This window comes from Chrysochloris asiatica, unplaced genomic scaffold (genome assembly GCF_000296735.1).
Source record: "Chrysochloris asiatica unplaced genomic scaffold, ChrAsi1.0 scaffold00003, whole genome shotgun sequence".
Taxonomy (NCBI): Eukaryota; Metazoa; Chordata; class Mammalia; order Afrosoricida; family Chrysochloridae; genus Chrysochloris; species Chrysochloris asiatica.
This window is the reverse complement of record NW_006408521.1, coordinates 11763350-11788027: the sequence shown is the minus strand read 5'-3', so window position 1 is coordinate 11788027 and position 24678 is coordinate 11763350. Positions and strand designations below refer to the sequence as shown.

At 37.4% G+C, this 24678-nt stretch overlaps 1 protein-coding gene and 1 pseudogene across 1 annotated transcript in view; both read right to left on the bottom strand.

Moving 5' to 3' along the window:
• PTEN (phosphatase and tensin homolog) overlaps positions 1–24678 on the bottom strand; it is a 126390-nt gene that overhangs the window by 67945 nt on the left and 33767 nt on the right. The window lies entirely within an intron of this gene.
• Positions 9236–9760, bottom strand: LOC102833040 (annotated as a pseudogene).

Sequence of the window (24678 nt, the reverse complement as noted above, 5' to 3'; positions counted from 1 at the left end):
TATTTCAGGGTAGTCTGTTATGCAGATACTGAGATTGGAACAAAAAGGCTATGGACCTGATAACGGATAAGTAGAAATTACTTAATCTGAAGAATAGAGAAGGAAAAAATAAAGAACTCTTCAGTGACTTGTGGAACAGTACTAATCAGCTTACCATTTAAAGAAATCATAGCCAAAATTTTACAGACTAAAAACATCAATTTAGTTCAAAGATGCTAAGGGAACGCCAAGCAAAATAATTTTTTTAAAAGAACAATATTATACATATTGTATCAAACCACTGAAAAAAAATGATAAAGAAGGGAAAAACATAGAAAAACAGATAAATTATACATACTATACAGCAAAATCAGTCATGGCTGACCTCTCATCATATCCAATGTAATAACACTTTAAAGTATTGGGAGGGAAAGTCAGCATACACTCTATATCCAACAAAAAGACTCTTCAAAAATGACCAACAACAGAGGGCTATAGCTGAGAGTGAAGCAGCCAACTGATACAAAGTGAGGGGAGATGCATAAGACCACCCAAACTTGCATATAGTACCCATTTGACCTAGCCTCGGTGGCTTGATAATCAGAAGTTGACTAGAGGAAGATTTAAAACAAAACAAAACAAAAAACAATTATTGATAAAGGAAACAAGGGTAAAATTGGTCTATACTTATAGAGGTATTAACTCTAAATACCATCAGAGAGGGAAGGAGTCTTCACATCAAGTATCAATGCTATCCGCTATGTACACACGGTAGATAGGGATGGGCAACCTAGACAGTGGCTACCTCAAGTGAGGGGGCGATAAAGGCACAAAGTGAGTGGCTTACAAGGTTTCAAGAGGGAGTTTAGTTTAAGAGTGTGTGGGGGAAGATACAGTCCCCACGTAACAGTTTTCATCTTGTCTACATGGGTCTGGTAAAAAGAGATGGGCTTAAGATTCTTGTGAGTAATTATTATCATGACTAATTGCGACTGTCACAATTTTAAAGGTATAAGTTTTGTAACAAATATGGGGGAGTAGTTAATCTTATAGTCCAGAAACAGAGGACCATAGGACTATCAAGGGAAAAGAGCACAAGCAAAGAGAGGAACTGAGAGCTGGCAGCCAGGAGACAGACTTGCAGAATGTACCCTTTGGTGGTGTAAAGTGAATACAGACAGAAATACTGTAAACTGATGGTACATGGAGGGGATTATAGTCACTGTAATGAAACAAAGTGTATGATTTGTTGAATGTAAAACTGATTATCTGCCCTGTAAACTTTCACTCAACTAACAATGAAAACGTGATTAATTTAAAAAAAAAAAAAAAGGACAAACAGAAGCTGAGAGTATCTGTCACCAGCAGGGGTGCACTGATCCTAAAGGGAATAAATATAAGATGAAAACTTGGGTCTACAGAAATTAAAATCATCAGAAATGTCAAATAAACAGGTAAAATATAAAAGAACATCTTTGTTTCTTGCCTTTGCTTCCCTGAAAGACAAGTGCTTAAAGCAAAAACAATAAACATTGTATTTTGGGGTTGATTATATATATGTACACATAAAAGATGAGGCTTTCTGCTCCTGCAAAGATTTAAAGCCTTGGAAATCCTAACCAGGGTCACTATGAATTGAAACTGATTCGACAGCACTTAACAACAACATATAAAATACAATAAAAACTATACAAAAGAAATAAGGAAAGTACACTTTGCAAGGTTCTTACCTTTTAGCTCTCACAATATTCACAATGTGATAAACTAAGAATGCATTTCTGAGAGCCAATGAGTGAACTCAAATACCACAGGAACAACTAAAAGTCAGCGTTGTTGTTGTATGCTGTCAAGTCAGTTCTAACTTACCATGACCCCACGTAAGATTTCTGAAGCTGTCAATCTTTACAGGAGTAGAAAGCTTCATCTTCCACCCAGAGAGGAGCTGATGGATTCGAACTGCTGACTTTGCGGTTTATAGCTCAATACACAACTCAACAGAGGAATTAAAATAGATAACTAAAAAATATTTAATTAACCCCAGAGCAGGAAGAGATGTGAGTGGGAGACAAAGGCAAACAGATAGCTAGAATTAAGAATGAGAATAAATGATCATCAGATTACTAAACACGAACAGAAAGATAGTAAAACTAACTAATTATACTAAATATAAATGAAATTCAGACTCTAATTAAGAAATTAGACTATAAAGCAGATTCAAAATAGACCTTCTTCCTAATATTTCTTGATAAAATAGAAGTGTTATGTGTTATATAAGCTTAGGTGAATAAAGACATATAAATTAGAACCATTCTACAAGTAAATCAACGTAGTATGTATGCAATGTTTAACTCAGAAGTTGCAGGATTATGTAAGTCAACAGCAAAATTTACTGCTTTATACATAGAAATATGCTACTGAACTCATTTTAACTCACTCTCTGAACAAGTATGCTTACTTTGAAGCAATCCATTTTTAGGGTCTTCCTCGAATCCTGATGCCACATTTTTATTCATATAATCCAACTTCTCAGATTATTTGTTCAGCATACAGATTTAATAAATATGGTGAAAGAATACACCCCTGTTGCACACCTTTCTTAATTTTAAATCATTCATTGTTCCTTTGTTCTGTTCAAACAACTGCCTCTTGGTCTACGTACAGGGTCCTCATGAGCACAATTAAGTGTTCCGTAATATTCATACTACGTAATGTTGTCCATAGCTTGTCATAATCCACACAGTCAAAAACCTTTACATACTCAATAAAGCACAGGAAAACATATTCCTGGCATTCTCTGCTTTCAGCTAAGATCCATCTGATGTCAGCAATGGTATCTCTTGTTCCACGTCCTCTTCTGAAACCAGCATGAACCTCTGAAGTTCTCTGTCAACATGTGGTTGCAACTGTTCCTGTATCACCTTTAAGTAAAACTTCACTTGCATGAGATATCAGTGATATTGTCCAATGATTTCCCATTCCATTTCTTTGGAATGGGCACAAATACAGATCTCTTCTAGAAAGCAGGCCAGGTAGTTGTCTTCCAAATTTCTTGGCATAGATGACGGAGTGCCTCCAGTGCCGCCCCACTTTTTTGAAAGATTTCAATTTTTAGTCCATCAATTCCTGGTGCCTTGTTCTTTGCCAATTACTTCATTGCACCTTGGATCTTCCTTCAGGATCATAGGTTCTAAATCATTTGCTACCTCTTGAAATCATTGAACTTCGACCATTTCTTTTTTGTTAGAATGACTCTCTGTGTATTCCTTCAATCTTCTTTTGATGCTTTCTACATCATTCAGTATTTTGCCCATAGAATCCTTCAATACTGCAAGTTGAGGTTTGAATTTTTTCTTCAGTTCCCTCAGCTTGAGAAATGCTGAGCGTGTTCTTCCCTTTTGATTTTCTAACTCCAGGTCTTTGCACATTTTGTTATAATAGCTGACTTAGTCTTCTCGAGCTGACCATTGAAACTTTTTGTTCAGCTCTTGTAACTCCTCACTTCTTCCATTTGCTTTAGCATCTCTACACTGGAGAGCAAGTTTCAGAGTCTCTTCTGATATTCAATTTGGTCTTTTCCTTCTTTCTTGTCCTCTCAACGATCTTTTGCTATCTTCCTGTATGATGTCCTTGATGTCAGCCAAAAACTCTTCTGGTCTTTGGACTTTAATGTCTAATGCATCAAATACACTCTGCAGATAATCTCCAAATTTCAGGTGGGATATATTCAAGGTCATATTTTGGTTCTTGTGAACTTGTTTTCATTTTCTTTAGCTTGAACCTGAATTGTATATGAGCAACTGATGGTCTGTTCCACTGTCTACCCCTGGCCTTGTTTTGGCTGATGATATGGACCTTTTCCACTGTCTTCACAGATGTAGTTAATTTAATTTCTGTGTATTCCATCTGGTGGCGTCCATGTGTATAGTCATCTTTTATGCTGTTTTCGGAAGGTATTTATGAATAACTTATTGGTCTTGCAACATTCTATCATATGATCTCCAGCATTGTTTTCTATCACCAAGGCCATATTTTCTAACTATTGATCCTTCCTCTTTGTTTCCAACCACAAGTAATTATCACTGCATCTTGACTGCATGTTTGATCAATCTCAGAATGAAGAAGTTGACAGAATTATTCAATTTTGTCATCACTGGCTTTAGTGGTTGGTACATAAATTATAGTGGTATTAACTGGTCTTCCTTATAGGTGTATGGATATTACCTTACTATATACAGCAATTATATTTCAAGGCATATCTTGATATGTTCTTTATGATGATAAATACAATGCCATCATTCAATTGGTCATTCCCAGCATAGTAAACCATGTGACTATCAGATTCAAAATGGCCAATACCAGTCCATTTCAGCACACAAGTGCCTAGGATACCACTGTTCACACGTTCCATTTCATTTTTGACAATTTTTAATTTTCCTAGATTCATACTTCATAAATTCCATGTTCCAATTATTAATGGATATTTACAGCTGCTTCTCTTCATTTTGAGTAGTGCGACATCAGCATGATGTACCATGAATCACTGTACCAAAAGGAAATGGCTAATGTTCAACCATTTCAAGAGGTACCGTATGATCAAGAGCCAATGACACTCAGGGAGGAAGTCCAAAGTGTATTGAAGGAACTGGCAAAGAACAAGGCACCAGGAATTGATGGAATAAAAATTGAAATCTTTCAAGAGAGTGAGGTGGCACAGGAGGCACTCACTCATCTCTGCCAAGAAATCTGGAAGACAACTATCTGGCGAACTGAATGGAAGAGATCCCTATTTGTGCCCATTCCAAAGAGAGGTGACCCAATGGAATGCGGAAATCATCTCACAATCACTTAAATATCTCAAGTGATTAAAGTTTTGCTAAAGGTAACACAGAAACGGCTACAATGATACATTGACAGAGAACTTCCAAAGGTTCAAGCCAGATTCAGAAGAGGCTGTGGAACGAGAGCTATCATTGCTGATGTCCTATGGATCTTGGCTGAAAGCAGAGAATATCAGAAAGATGTTCACCTGTGCTTTATTGACTATGCAAAGGCTTTCGATTGTGTGGATCATGACAAGCTATGGACAACATTGCAAAGTATGAGTATTCCAGACACTTAATTGTACTCATGAGGAATCTGTACCTGGACCAAGAAGCAGTTGTTCGAACAGAGCATGGGAACAGTGAATGGTTTAAAATTTAAAAAGGTGTGTGACAAGATTGTATTCTTTCACCATACTTATTCAACCTGTATGCTGAGCAAATAACACGAGAAGCTGGGTTCTATGAAGGAAAACATGGCATCAGGATTGGAGAAGACTCATTAACAACCTGTGATATGCAGATGATACAACCTTGCTTTCTGAAAGTAAAGAAGACTTAAAACATTTACTGATAAAGATCAAAGAGTACAGCCTTGGGTATGGATTACATCTCAATGTCAAGAAAACAAAAATCCTCACCATTGGACTAATAGACAACATTCTTATCAATGGAGAAAAGATTGAAGTTGTCAAAGACTTCATTCTTCTTGGATCAACTATCAACACTCACGGAAGCAGCAGTCAAGAGATCAGATGACGTATTGCATTAGGCAAATCTGCTGCACAGGAACTTTTTAAAGTGTTCAAGAGCAAAGATAACAGCTTGAGGACTAAGGTGTGCTTGACCCAAGCCATGGTATTTTCAATAACCTCATGTGGATGCAAAAGCTGGACAGTGAATAAGGAAGAACGTAGTAAAATTGATGCCTTTGAATTATGGTGCTGGAGGAGAATACTAAAAGTGCCACGGGCTGCCAAAAGAACTAATAGATCTGTTCTGGAAGAGGTGCAGCCAGAGTGCTCCTTAGAGGCCAGGATGGCCAAACTTTGTCTCTCATACTTTGGACATATTGTCAGGAGGGAACAGTTGCTGGAGAAGGATATCATGCTTGGTAAGATGAAGGGTTGGAGAAAAAGAGGAAGAGCCCCAACAAGATGGATTGGCCAGGTGGCAGCATCGATGGACTGAAGTGTGGCAACAGTGAGGTTGGCCCAGGATCGGATATTGTTTTGTTCTGCTGTGTATAAGGTCCCTATGAGTCGGTGCCGACTCGATGGCACCTAACAACAACAACAACATCAGCAAATGAAGGTCCCAAGGGCTTTCTTTATTCCATTCACCTCATCATGGTAACCTCTAATTGGAGAAGGCATTTTGAGTGCCTTACATCCTCAGGGGCTCATCTTCCTGCCTTATAACTGATAATATTCTGGTGTTCTTCATCTGTTTCAATATTCAATAATCTGATGCTGACAGTGTTCCACTGCTATTCATAAGGTTTTCAGTGACAAAATTTTCCTAAATAGTTTGTCTCTCTAGTCTGTCTTAGTCTGGAAGCTCAGCGGAAACCTGTCTACCATGCATGGGTGACCCTGGTATTTAAAATACTGATGGTGTAGCTTCCAGAATCACAGCAACTCACAAGGCACCACAGTACAACAAACTAACAGGTGAGTGATGAGGTAATACATGAGCATAAGACTAGTTGCCAGATAAACTTTATATTGACTCTCATAAGGCCTCAGAAATTTAGTTATTAGTTTAGTGAAGATAATGTGGTGGTTCAGAGTTTGATCCTCTACATTTCCAACTCAGACTTGACTCTGTTAGCATACAGAGTGGTGCTATTTCTCAGAAACACGTTCAAATTGATTTGTAAATAAAATCATCATAATGTCAATATATTAACTGGAAAATCTAACAGTAAAAGAGATTAAATTTAAATATTAGTTGTTTATATGACCAGCTCACTACCTTACCAGAGGCATAGCTGATTAGAAGTGAAATAAGAATGGTCCTGGGTAATTACAAAATTAAACAAAAGTTTAATCCTCTTTCAAGTAAAACATTCAGAAAACAGCCTAAGGACACTGGACAGTTCCAGCTAGTCCCAAAATAGGTGAAAATCAAAAACCATGATCTGAACAAAGCTAAAATAATTATTGGTTAGCTACAATTTTCTGTAGCGAATTCACTGCTTAAGCAGATTTATCTCCCCTGCTGTGGTCAAATTAATTCGATATATGCTCTCAGAACCCTATTATAGCTATAGCTGCTCCTGCCACTACATATATAGAACTGGGTCTTTTCTTTCTTCTTCTTCTTCTCTTTAAATATACAAACCACCTCTATCTTAATCCCATTAACAATGCTGCAAGCTGCAAAGACGGTTGTTGTTAAATGTCTTTGAGTCAGACCCTGGATGGGGTTTTCGTTAAGTGGCTTATGAGTTTTAACCGCCAAGCTTGTGGTTCAAATCACCCTTGTGGTCGAGTGCTTATCCTATTAGCATCATACCAAGACTTAACTATTATTTCCTAATCATTTTCAAGGTGTCACATATTCAATACAAGTAACACCATTTTTGTTGTAAATGTTTTCTTTACCTCTTGCCTATACAGTACTGATTTCTCCTATATTGCTTCCAGTTTAGCAGAAAATCAAAAATAACAGCTTGATACAATTAATTCTGCTGAAAGATAGTGATCCCCAATACTTAAGAAAATTTACTCTGAGTACCCTTGTAGCATAGTGGATTATGAGTTGGATTGCTAACCACAAGGTCAGCAATTCATGTATAGCGGTCATTCCACAGGAGACAGATGAGGCTTTCTGCTCCTATAAACACTTGCAGTCTTGGAAACCCTATACAGGGTCACTATGAGTTGAAAGCAGTTGAAGCAGTGAATTAGGTAACTCACTGGAAATTTTCAGAAGACTACAAAATTTAAATAAGAAACTGCCAAATATTTCTCCAAGAAGGCTATATACCATTTTGTGTTTTTACCAATTTGCAAAAGTTTCAGCTGATCTACACCTTTGCCAGCCCTTATCAGTCTTTAAGTTTTATCCATTCTATTGGTGTTGCTAAGTGCCTTCAAGTAAGTTCTGACTCATAGAGACCTTGTATAGCGTTTCCAAGCAGCGGCTGGTGAGTTTGAACCATCAGCCTTGCAGTTCCAATAGACCTTATATGTGAGTGCTAATCCTAAAGCACCACACCGGGACTCTTTTATTCATTTTAGTAGATATAAAACAGCATCATCTCATTGTGTTTTAATCTACATTTCCTGATGACTGATTTTGAACATCTTTTCCTGTGCTTTTATCTTCTTTTGTGAAGTTCCTGTTTAAATCTTGGGCCCAAGTCTTTATGAATTAGTCTCTCATTATAGAATTGTAAAAACTTTTTATATATTGTGGTTTCTAGCCCTTTGTCAGATAAATGTATTGCAAATATTTTCTCCCAGACTGTGGTTTCCTGCTCATTTTTTAATGGTGCTTTTCAAAGAGTAAAAGTTTTTAAGGCTGATGAAGTCCAATTTTATTCATTTTTTATATGGTTATTTTTTTTACTGTCCTAAGAAGTACCTGAATATAACAAAGGTCACAAAGACAATTTTTGTTATCTATAAGTTTTAGTTTTACATTTAACTTTTATATTTAAGTCCATAATCCATTTCAAGTTATTTTTGTATATAGTGTGAGGTATGCGTCAAGGCTCTATTTTTTTCCATACTATTGACTTTCAGTTGTTTCATTATCATTTGTCTAAAGGTCTATAATTTCTCTAGTAAATTACCTTGGCCTCTGTGACAATAACAAAAAAAGTAGCATACATTTTGGGGGGAACTACTTTTCTGAAGGCATTCTGGTAGTGTAGTGGTTATGAGTCGGGCTGCTAATCTCAAGGTCAGCAGTTAGAAACTGCCAGCCATTCTATAGTAGAAAGAAGAGGCTTTCTGCTCCCATAAAGATATATAGCCTCAGAAAATCTATGCAGGGTCACTATGAGTCAGAACCAACTCCACAGCACACCACCACCACCACACCCATGCTGTTTTAGTCATCTACATTACATGGTTCAGCAGTTCTGCGTATACATTTTTTAATTTAAAAAAAAAATGCCTTTTATTCTTTAACTAAAAAACAACTCTTAATTTGTCCTCCAAAAGTTAATTAAAGGTGGTGACTGATTTTCTTACGTTTCTCATGCCTAAGAGAAAGCAAAAATTCAGCCCTTAATTTTAAAAAGTAAACAAATTACAAAGGGTTGGGATAGGGGAAAGGTGAGCTTTACTCCAGACAAGAGTCCACTGGTTAGTCTATTGTTATAAAGCCTCCAAATTGGGTGTTCTTCCCAAAGCTATCTTCTACTTCTAATGGTTGCCAAGAGCTGACGGTTTTCTAGTTATAAGTTTAAACAATGAATGTTATTGGTAAATTCTCCAAGGCTCCTGGAGCAACACACCACTATCTGTCATTGCTTCCTGCAGTTGTTTGATCGAGTCTGAGGCTGCCTCCCAAGGGGTGAGCTGATAGACCATGAAGTTAATTCTTGCCTATAAGCATCGCTCTGCCAGCACCCAATCCTATACTCTTAACAAGTCACCAGATTTCTGGTGTTACACAGGTACTTTTTAATAGCCCATTCATGAGTGGATGCCGAAACCACAATCTTGCCACTTAGATGTTCAACAAATGCTTCTGTATGACTTTTGACTCCTTATGACTTGTAACCACTGCCAGAACTCCTGAGAGGGCCACACTTTGCTGGCTACTGCCAAAAGCTCCAGATTCCGGGGATTCTGGTTAGTAAATTCAGTGGCAATGGCTTCATTATCCACAAAATTCGCTTCAGGCTTCACCGCCCATTTGGCACTGGCTGAGAGGGCAGCATACCCGAACTTGGGGTTTCTACAAACGGACAACACCCAGAACTGCAATGGAAGCGCCATCACCTCAGGCAAAGTCTCACCTACTCCTTCCTGCTCCTTGAAGAAGACATTTCAGCAGTCCATGGTCACTGCCATATTGACTCCTACTCATTGGTATTTGACCAAAAGAAATAAAAATATATGCCCACAAAAGACATAACTGAATGTCCACAGCAGCTACATTCATAATTGTCCCAAACATAAAACAACCCAAGTACCAATCAAAAGATTATTGTATAAACAAACTATTCTTTTGTCAACTGAATACTACTCAGCAATAAAAAGAAGCAAATTACTGATGAACTGTAATAACAGAGATTAGGAGTCCTGGTGTGGCACTGTGGGATAATGTACTAGGCCACAAGGTCAGTTTAAACTGCAATGTCAGCGGTTCAAACTCACCAGCCACTCCATGGAAACCCTAACCAGGGCTGCTATGTGTTAGAACTGACTCAAAGGCTCTTAGCAACAACAAGGCAAAAATGCCAGACAAAAAAGAATAATACAGTATTATTTTATATGTGAAATTTAATTACAGACAAAATTTATCTACACAGGGTTGGTGATGGATTACAACAAAGACACATATGATGAACTGTTTAATGATAATAGAAACAGCCTAAATCCTGTTTGTGGTGGTTTTTACATGTGTGTCAAAGCCATCAAAATATACATTGAAAATGAGTGTATTTTATTGTGTATAAATTATATGCAAATAAACTTGATTTTAGCAATATTAAGTCTGATTAATATTAAATTATAAAAATACAACCCCCCCCCCAAAATATTAGATTTATACCAGAAAATAGCAATAAGACGATTATAGCAACTTCAGTAATTAGAACTCTTTAGAATATGAAGCAGAATGGAACTGGCTGTCTACAAAGACGGACACTGTAAAATAAAACTTTTTAAATGTCCTAAAATGACAAAAATCCTTATATCTGTACTGACCAATACACAGCCATTTGCCACACGAGCCCTTGAAGTGAGGTTAGTGCAACAGAGTAAATTTATTTTATTCCAATTTAGCTATATTAAACTAAACTCAAATAGATACATGTAGCTTTGTTGTTGTTGTTGTTGTTAAGTGCCCTCTAGTCGGTTCTGACTCATAGGAACCCTGTATAGGGTTTTCTGAGGAGCAGGTGGTAGGTTTCAACTACCCAGTGCTGATCTTAACAGCCCCACAACAGGAGTCTGAATGTAGCTCCGGTCTTCTATATTGCATAGTACAAGTCTAAAAGCTACATATCTATGAAAAATCCAATACCCATGCCTTCTAATCAGATAGTAGAAATGGATATTCTTGAATTAGAGCACAGAAATGGAACCGAAAAAATACAGTAACAACTGGAGAATTTACAAATCTCAAAGTATCTACCAAAAAAAAAAAATCTATATTCAACTATATGCAGTTTTCTAACAAAATCCTGAAATGCTGATCAATTTCATTTTCTTAGTAGATTAATAAAATAATCTAGGTAACTGTAACTTTGGACATATTTCTAAGCAAAAATGAGGAACAAATCTGAGTGGAAATGCCAGGGAACAGGGAGAAAGTGCTCGTATAATTTTAGAGTTCACTTCAGACAAGGAAGGAAATACTGGCAAAGTGAGATATGATAAAGATCAGCAAAACGAATTTCAAAAGCTCCGTTTAAATAACAGGCTATGAATTCATAACTCAAAATCTAAAAAAGAGGCTTTTAAAAACTAAAATGCTGTATAAACAATTACAAATGAGTATAGTTTTAAAATAAAGACGAAAAATAATTTATCTTAGAAGATATAGTTAACCCACATAGTTCACACTGAAGATTATGTATACAAAAGTCAGAAATGAGAGAAATTATAACAGATTGATATAAAACAGCACCATATATAAAGGAACATAAAGGTTTGTTGTTGTTAAGTGCCGTCGAGTCAATTCCGACCCATAGCAACCCTGTTTTTTAAAGGGTTTCCAAGGAGCAGCTGGTGAGTTTGAACTGCCAATGTTGCAGTTCAAATGACTTTGCAGTCTGGCGCATTAACCCACAGTGCCACACCAGGACCCTCCACAAAAAACGGGGGGGGGGGGGGGGGGGCGGATGAATATTCGGACCAGAAAGACCAATAAAGAAGTTACAATTCCTCAAGTCAGGCAACTGTATAATGCTAGAGACAGAAAAATAGAAAGAAAGAAAAAAACAGGAACTCCTTCATTTCCTTTTTACTTCCATCTGACCCAGTAAGTTAAAAGTGGTGAGTGTACTACATTTCTCTGGATTAAAAGCATTTTCTATTTGCTAATTTAGGGAAACAATTTAGGGAAAGCTATCTCTTAACAAAATATATGTTTAATGAAATCTCATCAACAGAATGATTTTGATATTCTGTGATCATATATATTAGTAAACCACACAGTGAGCAAAAACTCTTTACTCCCTCTAGGACTGCTTCACTTGAGTTTGCTAAGTGCTGTTCTGACTCATAGCAACCCTGTGTAAGGTTTCTAAGGAGCACGGCTAGTAGGTCTGAACCGCTGCCCTTGCGTTCAAACTGATCTTGCAATCCAGTATATTAGTAGTCATAAAATTCAAATAGCAAGAGAAGCAAAGCATTAAAACCTGTCTGAATAAAGAATCCAATTAGTTGTCTTATTTTTCAACTTATTTTCCAGTTAGTTCATAAAACTCATTAAAGGAAAAACAAACAACCTAAAAGAAAAATAAGCTGAAGGTCAGTACACATACAAGAAGGAAAACATACATAAGTTGTTTAACCTCACAATTAATTTTTAAAATGCAATCAAATCACAAGAGAGCAATCAATTTGCGGGGGTGCGGGGGGGCAAGGCAGCACTCTTACAGTCATTGGTTAGAATATAAAATGGTACCTTTTTAGAGAAAATAGTTTCAATTATAGAGTCCTGGTGTAGCGCTGTGGGATAAAGCACTGGACCTCAAGGTCAGTTTGAATCACAAGGTTGACAGTTCAAATTCACCAGCCACTCCTTGAAAACCCTATACAGGGTTGCTATGAACTGCAACCGACCCGACGGCACTGAACAACAACACCATTTGACCCAGCAACTCTACTACTTGTTGTTAAGTGCCTTCAGAACCGACGGATTGGCTCTGACTCATAGCAGGCCCGTAATAAGGTTTACGAGAAGCAGCTGGTGGGTTTGAACTGCTGATCTTGTGGTTAACAGTTCAATGCTCATCCTTTAGCACCACACCAGGATACCAACTCCATGATGCCTTAAGGATATACTTGCAATAGAAACCAAATATGTATGTATGAAGTTATTTACTAGAGCACTGGTGTGGTGATGCAAGATAAAGCACTAAACTGCAAGGTCAGTTTGACCCACAAGGTCAGCGGTTCAAATCCACTAGTAGCTCCTCGGAAACCCTATACAGGGTCGCTATGAATTAGAACCGACTCAACAGCACTTAACAACACCATCCACCTCAAAAAAAATAACAAAAACCCTGCAAACTAAATGCCCATTATACCATAAAAAAAAACAAAAAACAACCCACTGCTATCAACTCATAGTGACCCTATAGGAGAGCAGAACTGCTTCAGAAGATTTCAAAGACTGTATATATCTTTGCAGAAGCAGACTGCCTCATTATTCTCCAAAAGACTGGCTGGTGGATTCAAACCACCAATATTATAGTCAGCAGCCCAATGTTCAACCCACCACATCACTAGGGGTCCTCAAGGCTCATTATGCTGCTGTTGTTGTTAAATGCCATCCAGCCTGGTTCCCACTCATAGCAACCCTATATAGGGTTTCCAAGGAGTGGTTCATGGGTTTAAACCAATGACTTTGTAGTTAGCAGTCCAGTGCTTATCCTACAGTGCCATACAAGGACTCCAATGCTCATTTATCAGGGACTACTTATTATGTTAAGGAGCTCTGGTAGCATAGTGGTTACGAATCGGGCTGCTAACCTCAGGGTCAGCAGTTGGAAACTACCAGCTGTTCCATGGGAGAAAGATGAGGCTTTCTGCTCCCGTAAAGATTTACAGCCTCGGAAATCCTGTACAGGGTCACTATGAGTCGGAAATGACTCCACAGCACATAACAACAACTTATTATGTTATGACCACAAAATGGAATAGAGCAGCTAGTAGGAAAATCAGGTATATCTCCACATACCAATATGGAAGATCCTTGTTGTTGTTGTTGTTGTTGTTGTTAAGTACCATCCATCACTTAAGATATATTAAAGGACAAAGAGCGAAATGCATAAGAGAATATATGTTTCCATTTTTGGTTGGTTGGTTGTTTTAAAAAAAGGTATAAGCTGAATACAAGTTTTTAAAATAACATGAAATTATCTATTGTAGATGTCTTTTGGAAAGAGAATCTAAGGATAGGGAGGTACATAAAAAATGAATTTGTAAGGGTTATTTATCAACTTCAAAGTCCCCAGGTAGCACAAACAGATTGCCCTCTCAATTATTAGCCTAAAGGTTGGGGCTTGATCCTACCTAGCAATGTGGCAGAAGGAAAGCCTGGCAATTTGTTCCCATAAAGATTACAACCAAAAGTACACCATATGGAGAAGTTCTACTCTGTAACACAAAGTGTTGTTATGAATTGAATGGTAAGGGGTCTTTTATTTATCATGCTACAATCTGAGGTGATTTTCAAGAGATGACTTGCAGGTAATCCTTTTATCATCTTTCTTGCATCACTCTTGCAGGCCTGAGACCAATTAGGTCCCCATCATCTGGATGCTAAATACTGTGAGTAAGCACAAAGTACAGGGAACATCCAAAGAACTGAAACCTCATGAACACAGTGGCAAGCCCTGACAGCAGTGTCCAAAACAGATTGCACTTACAATTTAGAGGGCATGCCTATCCTCCCATACATAGCTCCTAATCATTTTCCAAGCCTAGTTCTCTGGTGATAAGCCAAGAAACTTTCCAATAAGTTGCTTTCTGATTAAGTTAACTTGTTGTTGTTATGTGCCATGGAGTCAATTACAACTCACAGCGATCCTGTAAATGGTTTCCAAGTCTGCAAATCCTTGTGGGGGCAGAAAGCCTCATCTATCTCCCACAGAGCTGCTGGTGGACTCTAACCACCACCCATGTGGTTCACAATCTAGTGTTTATTCTACAGAGCTACTAAGCTTCTCAATTAACTAGTCACTTTTTTTGTTGTCAAAACCAAGAACCTTCATCTCAATGGCCTCTGAAAAACTTTCATTCCTTTATTTTACTGTAGAGTTTCTTAGTTTTCTTTTGAAGGGAGGGGAGAGGGAGTACTGAAATCAGAAATTTTGTGCTTTAATATATGAACTTTACATTTCTTATGCAGCCCTGTAGGCAACAGTAAGATTGGTAGGAGAATAAACTATCTATTTAAAATATTGCAGGATTTTTTAAGGGGCGGTACAGTCTCTCAAAGAATATGAATATTAAGGAAACAGTAACCATGGCTGTCACTCCCACTTCCTCCTTCCTCCCCACAAAGATTTCATACCCACAGTTGGCTCATTGCCTTGTAAGTCTGATACAATGGAGAGATGGAAAAAAGGGCAAAAGAACAGCATTCACAAAGGGAAATGGGACAGCTTGCCTACTTAGAAAGTAGAGACTTAAAAATTAGTTAAGACAAGACCAGAGAGATGTAATACCCCTACTTAGACTATTTACAATAAGTATTTACACCTCAAGTATTTCAATATATAAAAATCTGAATTCATTAAAGGTTCAAAGATTTGAAATTAACATTTTATTTATGTCTGTATCTAAGCTCAAAAATGGATTCAAACATAACAACTATTGTGATGATGGCACAGGATCAGACAGTGTTTTGTTCTGCTATGCACAAGATTGCAATGAATCACAACAAACTCAGTGGTACCAAATAACAATGTTGGTATTTCTTAAATACTTTCCTGAAGGAATTGCTATGAAATAGCTTTAAAAATACCGCCATAGTGCATTTTAAAGTGTTCTGTTAAAACACTACATACATTAGCAGAATGCATAAGAAAACAGAATCCTTCAATGTGCTCTCTACAAGAGATACACCTTACACACAAAGACAAAAACATTAAAAAATTAAAGGATGGAAACAATATAGCAAGTTAATTTCATTCAAAAACAACCACAAGTGGCAATATTAATCTCTGGTAAAATAAACTTTAAGGTAAAAGAGACAAAAAAGGGCATTATATTATGATTAAAGCGCCAACTGAACAAGAGGACATAACTATAATAAATATCTAGGCTCCCAACAAGAGCCTCAAAATGCAGAAATCAAACCCTAATAAAACTGAAGAATGAGACAACTCTACATTAATAGTGGGAGATTTTAATATACCACTTTGAAAAAGGACAGAAAAACCAGTAAGAAACTAAACAAAGACATAGAAGAACTAAACAACACAATAAATCAACTTGACCTCACAGAATTGTATGGAGTATTCAACCCAACAACAATACAATACACAATTATTTTCCAGTGTGCATGGAACATTCTCCAACAGACCAGGTGTCAGACCAAAAATCAAGTCTCAATAACTTTGTTGATGTTGTTATTAAGTGCCATCAAGTTGGTTCCCACCCATAGTGACCCCAGTATAGGGTTTCCAAGGAGCAGCTGATAAGCTTCAACCGATGACTTTGCAGTCTAGCACATCAACCCACAACGCCACACCAGACTTAAGCATCTAAATGCTACAAAGCATCTTCTCAGATCACAATGTAGAAATTAACAATACGAAGATCAAGAAAATATAATCATATACATGGAAATGGAATAATATCCTGCTTAAAAGCTACTAGGTAATAGAACAAATAAAAAGTGAAAAAAATTCCTAGAAACAAATGAGAATGAAAACACAACATACCAGAACCTTTGAGACACAGCAAAAGCAGCTGCTTAGAGGGCAATTTATAGTAATAAATGCACACATCCAAACAGAACAAACATCAACACATTAACACAATTATCTCCAACAATTAGAAAAAGGCCAGCAAACTAAACATACAGTCACCAGAAGAAAAGAAAATAATAAAGATTGGAGCAGAAATAAATGAAACAGAAAAGCTAAAAATAATAGAAAGAATCAACAAGACAAGAAGCTGGTTCTTTGAAAGGGTTAATAAAATAGACAAATCATTGGCAAATCTAACAAAAGAAAAGAGGAAGACTCAAAAACATACATAATAAAGCACCTGGGTGAAATCACAACAGAACCACTGAAAATAAAAAGGATAATAACAGAACATAATGAAGAGTTGTACTCCAACAAATTTGAAAATCTAGAGGAAATAGGTACATTTTTTTGAAAAAACATGACCTACCTAAACTTACATAGAGTGAAGTAGAAAATTTGAACAGACCTGTAAGAGCAGAAGAAACAGATCAGGTCATCACAAAACACCCAACAAAAAAATGTCCAGGACCAGGTGAATTTTACCAAATATTCAGAGAAGAAAAGACACCAATTTCATTCAAACTATTCCAGAATATAAAAAAAGACGGGAAACTTCCTAATACATTTTATGAAACAAGCAAAATCCTCATACCAAAACCAAGGAAGGACATCATTAAAAAAGAAAATTACAGACCAATTTTCCTCCTGAACATATATGCAAAGATTGTCATCAAAATCCTAGCCAACGGAATTCAACAACATATAAAAAAAGTAATAATAATACATCATGACCAAGTGGGATTTATACCAGAGATACAAGGATGGTTCAGTATTGGGAAAACAATCAACGAAGTACACAATATATATAAAAAAAAAAAAAAAAGAAAGAAAAAGAACCACATGATCATATCAATTGATGCAGAAAAGGCATTTGACAAAATCCAAGACCCCCAGCAAGATAGAGTGGCAAAATGGAGTTATCAATGGGCTCAAGCATGGCAACAATTTTGAGGTTGGCCTAGGATCCTGCAGTGTTTCGTTCTGTTGTGCATAGGGTTGCTATGAGTTGGTATCAACTCAATGGCACCTAACAACAGCATTGGCATTGTATGGACTCATGGTGTGGTGCTATAGGATAAACAAAGTCAGCAGTTCAAACCCATCAGCTTCTCCTTGGAAACCCTACAGTGGTCGCTATGAGTCGGTACTGACTCGATGGCACCTGACAACAACAACATCTGCATGCGAAAGCTGGACAGTGAATAAGGAAGACTGTAGAAGACTTGATGCTTTTGAGTTATGGTGTTGGAGAATACTGAAAAGTGCCATGGGCTGCCAAAAGAACAAACTGATCCATGTTCGAGTAAGTATGGCCAGAGTGCTCCTTGGAGGCCAGGATGGCCAAACTTCATCTCTCACACTTAGGACATGTTGTCAGGAGGGATCAGTCACTTGAGAAGCATATCATGTTTGCTAAGGTGGAGGGTCAGAGAAAAAGAGGAAGACCACCAGAGCAAGATGGATTGGCAAAATGGCAGCACCAATGGGGTCAAGCGTGGCAACAATTGTGAGGATGGCCCAGGATCTGACAGTGTTTCGTTCTGTTGTGCATAGGGTCTCTATAAGTTGGTACCGACTAGATGACACCTAACTACAACAACAGCAGCAACATTTCTAGTTTTGTTTTTCCTTCTATTTTTTTATTTCCCCTCTTCTTTTTTTCTTTTGATCTTTCTTTACTACTTTCTTTCTCTTTTCATTTTCCCTCTCCCTTGTTATTTTCAGTGTTTATTATTATTTCTTCCTTTTATTTTCTCTTCTATAGCTCCAGTTTTCTGCCTATCTCTCTTGGGTTACTATATTCTTTTTTTCTGGTTACTATCTGTCTTCATTTCTTTTTTTCTCTTTTAATTGTTAGTTCCTTGTTTATTATTTTGTTTCCTTGTATGTAAGTAGGGGGGATTTTCTCCTCTTTCTCACCCACCAGGAGACAGTAACCATGCCCATACAGCCCAACCACAACCATATCCTCTGCAGCAACATCCACTGGGCAAAAGCCATTGCCAGCTACTATACCACCTAATCAATGATAGTCAGCAGCCAACAAATGCCAAACACACCCTAAAATGATGCGCATAAACGGCGAGTGGAAAATGGTACACATGCTTCTATTTGCTAACTATACCCACAGGTGACAGCTGATGAGAGCCTAAGAACACATCAACATACAACCATCAAATAAATACAAATATGACAGCACGACAATGTCATGGAGACAACAGGTAATTTTAGCTAAGACAAAGAGAAATGAGAGAGAATGGCTCAAACAAAAAACCAAGATGCACAGCCAGAAAATATTTGTGAAGAAGGCAATGGTTCTAACTAAAAAAGAATTCAAAAGAACTTTATTTAGGTACCTTCAAAGGGGTGACAGAAAGATTGAGGAAAGCAGAGAGAACACAGAAAAAACTTCCGAAGAATTCAGGAAAATACTACAAGACAAAATAAATACAAATTCTAAAACAACACAAAACCTGCAATTAGAAATCCAGAAGATTAATATTAAGATTTCAGAAATGGACAATACATTGAAAGGGCAAAGTAACACATTTAAAGAATGGAAGATCAAATTAGTAAGCCTGAAAATAAGTCTATCAATACTAACATGTTAAGCATAAACCACTGGACCAACATATAACATCATGATACATGGAGAAAAGATTGCAATTATCAAAGAATTCATTTTGCTTGGATCCCCTTTCAACATTAATGGAAGAAACTCAGATGACATATTGAATTAGGCAATTCTGCTGCAGAAGACTCTGAAAAGTTTTCAAGAACAAAGAAATCAGTTAGAGGACTAAGGTGCACCTAACCCAAGCCATGGTATTCTCAATAGCCTCATGTGCATGTGAAAGAAAGTTGGACAATGAATAAGGAAGACCATAGAAAAAGTAATGCATTAGAGTTATGATGCTAGAAAAGAATACTGATAGTACCATAGACAGCCAGAAAAACAAACAAATCTGTTTTGGAAAGCTCCTTAGAAGACAAGATAAAGAGACTTATATTTCATACTTCAGATATACTACAGAAGGGACCAGTTCCTAGAGAAAGACATCATGCTTGGTAAAGTGGAGGATCAACGAAAAAGGGGAAGACCTCTAATGAGATGGATTGATATAGTGACAGTAGCAATGCAGCTCAAGCATAGTAACTCCAAGAGGGCACAGGACTGGTCAGTGTTTCGTTCTGTTGTGCATAAGGCCTCTGTGGGTTGGAGCTGACTCAACAACACCTGACAACAACAAAAGAACAATCCGGAAAAAAATAAGAAAAAAATCTGAAGAAAGCATCAAAGTTATGTGGGACTCCATAAAGACGAATAATTTATGGGTATGACTGCAATTCCAGAACAGGACGAGACAATAAAAAGCTGAGAAATTTTTCCAAGAATTTTGTTTAAGAAAAAGGGGGGAAATTTTCCTACCTAGAATAGTATACCCAGCAAAGCTGTCCCTAAAATAAAGGGGGAAATTAGGACATTTCCAGATAAACAGAAATAAAAGGAATTTGTATTAACCAGATCAACTTTTAAAAAACAAAAACAAACACTAAATGGAGATCTTTGAACTGAGAGCCATTAACAGACAACAACCTGAGATTATTATACATGACAACACCCCAAACTCAGATTTGCTTAATGCAATATATCCTTTGATTTCTTGACTGCTGCTTCCATGAGTGTTGATGAGCAAATGAAGTCTCTGACAAGTTCAATCTCTCCTCCATTAATATGGATGTTATTTATTGGACCAGTGGTGAGGATTTTTGTCTTCTATACATTGAGGTGCAACCCATACCAAAGGCTGTGGTCCTTGATCTTCTACAGTAGTTAAGTATTGTAAGTCCTCTTCGCTTTCAGCAAGCAAAGTAGTATTATCTGCATCATCACAGGTTGTCAATGAGTCTTCCTTCAGTCCTGAGGCCACGTTTTTCTTCACATAATCCAGATTCTCAAATTATTTGCTCAGCATACAGATTAAGTATGATGAAAGCACACAACTCTGACACACACCTTTCCTAATTTTAAAACATTCGATGGTTCCATTGTTCTGTTCAAACAACTGCCTCTTAGTCTATATACAGGTTCGTCATGAGCACAGGTTCCTCTGGAGCATAAGTGTTCCAGAATACTCATTCTCCACAATGTTGTCTATAGATTGCCATAATCCACACAATTAAAATCCTTTGTGTAGTCAATAAAGCACAAGGAAACATCTTTCTGGTATTCTATGCTTTCAGTCAAGACTCATCTGACATTAGCAATAATAATATCACTTGTTCCATGTCCTCTTCTGACTCTGGCTTGAACCTCGATAAATTCTTTGTCAATGTATGGCTATGTCCGTTTTGTATTATCTTTAATTTTACTTCCATGTGATGCTATGTTAATGATATTGCCTGGTAATTTAAACATTCCGATGAGTCACCTCTCTTTGGAATCCAAACAGAAGTATTTAAAGTAAAACAAATTTACAAGACTGAAAATAGGGAATGAGAAATATCAATATATAATGAAGTCAACTACAAAGCAAAAAAGAGGCAATAGTGTAGATACAGAACTTCCAAATGGTAAGGAAGTCAAGAAGATTTCAGTTTAAAACAGACTGTTTTAAACTGGCAAAATAATTAATAAATTTCAGGGTAACCTCAAAGAAAGTAAATATACCTTCACATCAAAATAATACACCGGAAAATCAGAAAAGATTTAGTAAACCTTAACACAACAGAAATGAACATGAAAAGAAAACCCACAAACAAAATGAACTCAGCACAGAAAATTATGTGGAACAAAGAAATCAACTGATGAACCTGGAGAACATTATGCTGAGTGAAATCAGTCAATCACAAAAGGACAAATATTGTATGAGGTCAATGCAGTTAAAAAAAGGTTTTCTTAATAAATAATCATTCTGTAATGGTTACGGAAGGAGTTCTGGTAGTGTAGTGGTTTCAAATCGGGCTGCTAACCTCAGGGTCAGCAGTTAGAAACCACCAGCTGTTCCACGGGAGAAACATGAGGCTTTCTGCTCCTATAAAGATATACAGCCTCGGAAACCCTGTTCAGGGTCACTATGAGTCGGAACCGAGTCCACGGCACATAACCACCACCACCATATTGGTTGCAGAGTTCTGGTGTGGTTCTGTGGGTTAATGTGCTGGACTGCAAAGTCAGTTTAAACCACAAGGTGGTGGTTGTTGCTAAGTGTCGTCGAGTCAGTTCTGACCCACAGAGACCCCGTATAGGTTATCTGAGGAGCAACCGGTGAGCTTGAACCACAGACCTTGCAAGGTAGGAGTTCAAATTCACCAGTCGCTCCTATACTATACACAGTTGCTATGAGTCGTAACCGACTTGATGGCACTTAACAACAACAACATAATGATTATAGTGCAGGGGGTGGTGGAATTACTCACTGACCAGAGAATATCCACGTTAACATGGAGGACGGAGCAGGCAATATACAAAAAGAAGGAGATTGGCAGAGGAAAGAAAAAAGTAGTTGAGGACACAGGGAGGAATGCAAGAATTAAAGTGAACAGAGGTAAATATTGGTAACGGATGGTACATGGAAAGAAATACATAATGCAATCATTGTAATGAAGCAAAGTATATGAGCTGTTGAAAGTAAAACTGATGATCTGCTCTGTAAACCATCTCTCACTTTACAATAAAAATTAAAAAACAAAAAAACTTATAGATCAAAAGACTGACCTTTAAGTATTCCATATAATAAGTATAGGGATCTTCCTATCTAATCTTCCCAATAAAAGAAGTGAATTCTTTCCTGCAAATCAGACTTTACAAGAAAATTTTTAAATTTTTTTATCTATCTCATCAAAATTGCTCTCTATGGCCTAAATTCTAGTCCATAGAACACTATTCAGAGAGATGTAATTTGACTTAGGAAGGCAGGAAAGAGGGAAAGGGAGACATACAGGGTGAGGGAGGAAAAGGAGCATGCTAGATTCTCACTCTTGGGAGACTCTGGTAGCGTACTGGTTATGAGTCAAGGTCAGCAATTCAAAACTACCAGGGGTTCTGCTGGAGAAAGATGAGGCTTTCTGCTCTTGCAAAGGTTTACAGCCTCGGAAATGCTATACAGAGTCACTATGGGTCGGAACCGACTCAATGGCACTTAACAACAACTGTCAAGTGCCTTAGAGTTGGTACCGACTCAGCGACACTGCATAGGTTTTCTGAGGCTGTAAATCTTTGCAAGAGCAGAAAGCCTCATCTTTCTCCCCTGGAGCAGTTGGTGGGCTCAAACCACCAACCTTGTGGTTCACAATCCATTGTTTATTCTACAGTGCCACCACACTCCCTTACATTGCATTGTTGTTGTTGTTACGTGCCCTCGAGTCAGTTCAGATTCATAGCAGTCTTATGTGGGATTTCCAAAGAGAAGCTGGTGGGTTTGAACCACTGACTTTTCAGTTAGCACTCCACTATTTACCCTACACGCCACACCATAAAAAGTTCTACAGTAAGAAGGCAGTTCACCTCTATTAAAGCTAATTTCCTGACTTATAAGGAATTTAACAGCTATAGAAGCACTGATTTTGGTAACGGCAGCTTGGATTTATACCAGATACCATATAAACTAAGTAACTTCAATATTAAGTCTAAAGGATAAGATTAACATACATACCAAAGAATAGTAAGTTATTTGAATAGAACGTTGCTTCATATTGCCAAGGGGGCAGGGAAAGAGCTTAAAAAAAAAAAACAGGGCTAAGATGAAGAGTTAATAAGAAGGTGGTGGTGGTGGTGGTTAAGTGCTGTCAAATCGATTTTGACTCTTAGCGACCTTTACGGGATTTCCAAGGAGTGACTGATGAGCCTCAACCACTGACCCTGCAGTTCAAACTGACCTTGCAGTCCAGGGCATTAACCCACATCATCCCAGCAAGTAAGAGGAAAAAAAGAAACCATAAACAATTTGGGAAGAAGTACCTCCTTAACTTCTGTCTATAAGATGTGTCCCTGTCCTTCCCTGTCAATTGCTTATTAAACAAATCATTTGCAGTTAAGGCAGTTAATTAAAAAAGAAAAAATTCTGCTTGGCTCACTAAGCCATTTAGTATAATATAGTTCATAAAGTTTATGTGCTAGAGCCTACTCTGGTGCATAGTATCTAGGGTGTGCAAAGCAAAATGGCCATCAAAGATAACAACTATTGATCTCTACTCATCTCAAGGAAAAGATAAGGTAACTCACAATTCAAAGAAAAAAGCAATCTATAAGACTAATTATCTAAATGAACCATGGTCTCTCCTCCATCCTAATGCCAGAAGAACAAGATGTGCCCGACTACCACTACCGTACTTTTTCCCCCCAACCCCCCAGACTTTATATATGCCTCAGTAAAAAGCACAGCATACTTTTCTTTTGTTAAAAACACATAGGTAAAGGTTTAAAAAATATAGCATGGTTGTACAAGAGGAAATACATTTTGTTAGTATAGTCTTACCAATAACGTAACAAAGGAAAGAATGTGAATTGAAATACATTTTGCTTCTAGAAAGAGAATGTCATTCTGAAGGAAAAAAAAAAAAAAAAAAAAAACAGCACCAGGGTCAATTAAGTACCCCCTCCCCAGTTTTCTGTATACATCAGAGATACTGTGAGCCCCACCTCAACCTCTGTACATTTGAAGTGAACTGCTACAATATGAAATTATTTAAAGTGTGCTTTTCTATTATATAAACCTTAACCTCAAGTTTCTACTTGAGAAAAAAAAAGGCGGGGAAGATTCAAGTGTCAAACATCTGGTGTGTGTGTGTGTGTGTGTGTGTGTTGGACTTTGGAGCAATTCAATAAACAAGGAGTTCTGTTTAATCTATTTAGTAAGTACAAGACTTCTAAGTTTCTCCCTCCACTTACACAAGAGTAAGTGGCTGAGGGAGGCATGTGGGTTTATACTGGGTTTAACTGTTGTTGTTGTTGTCAGGTGCCATCGAGTCGGAACC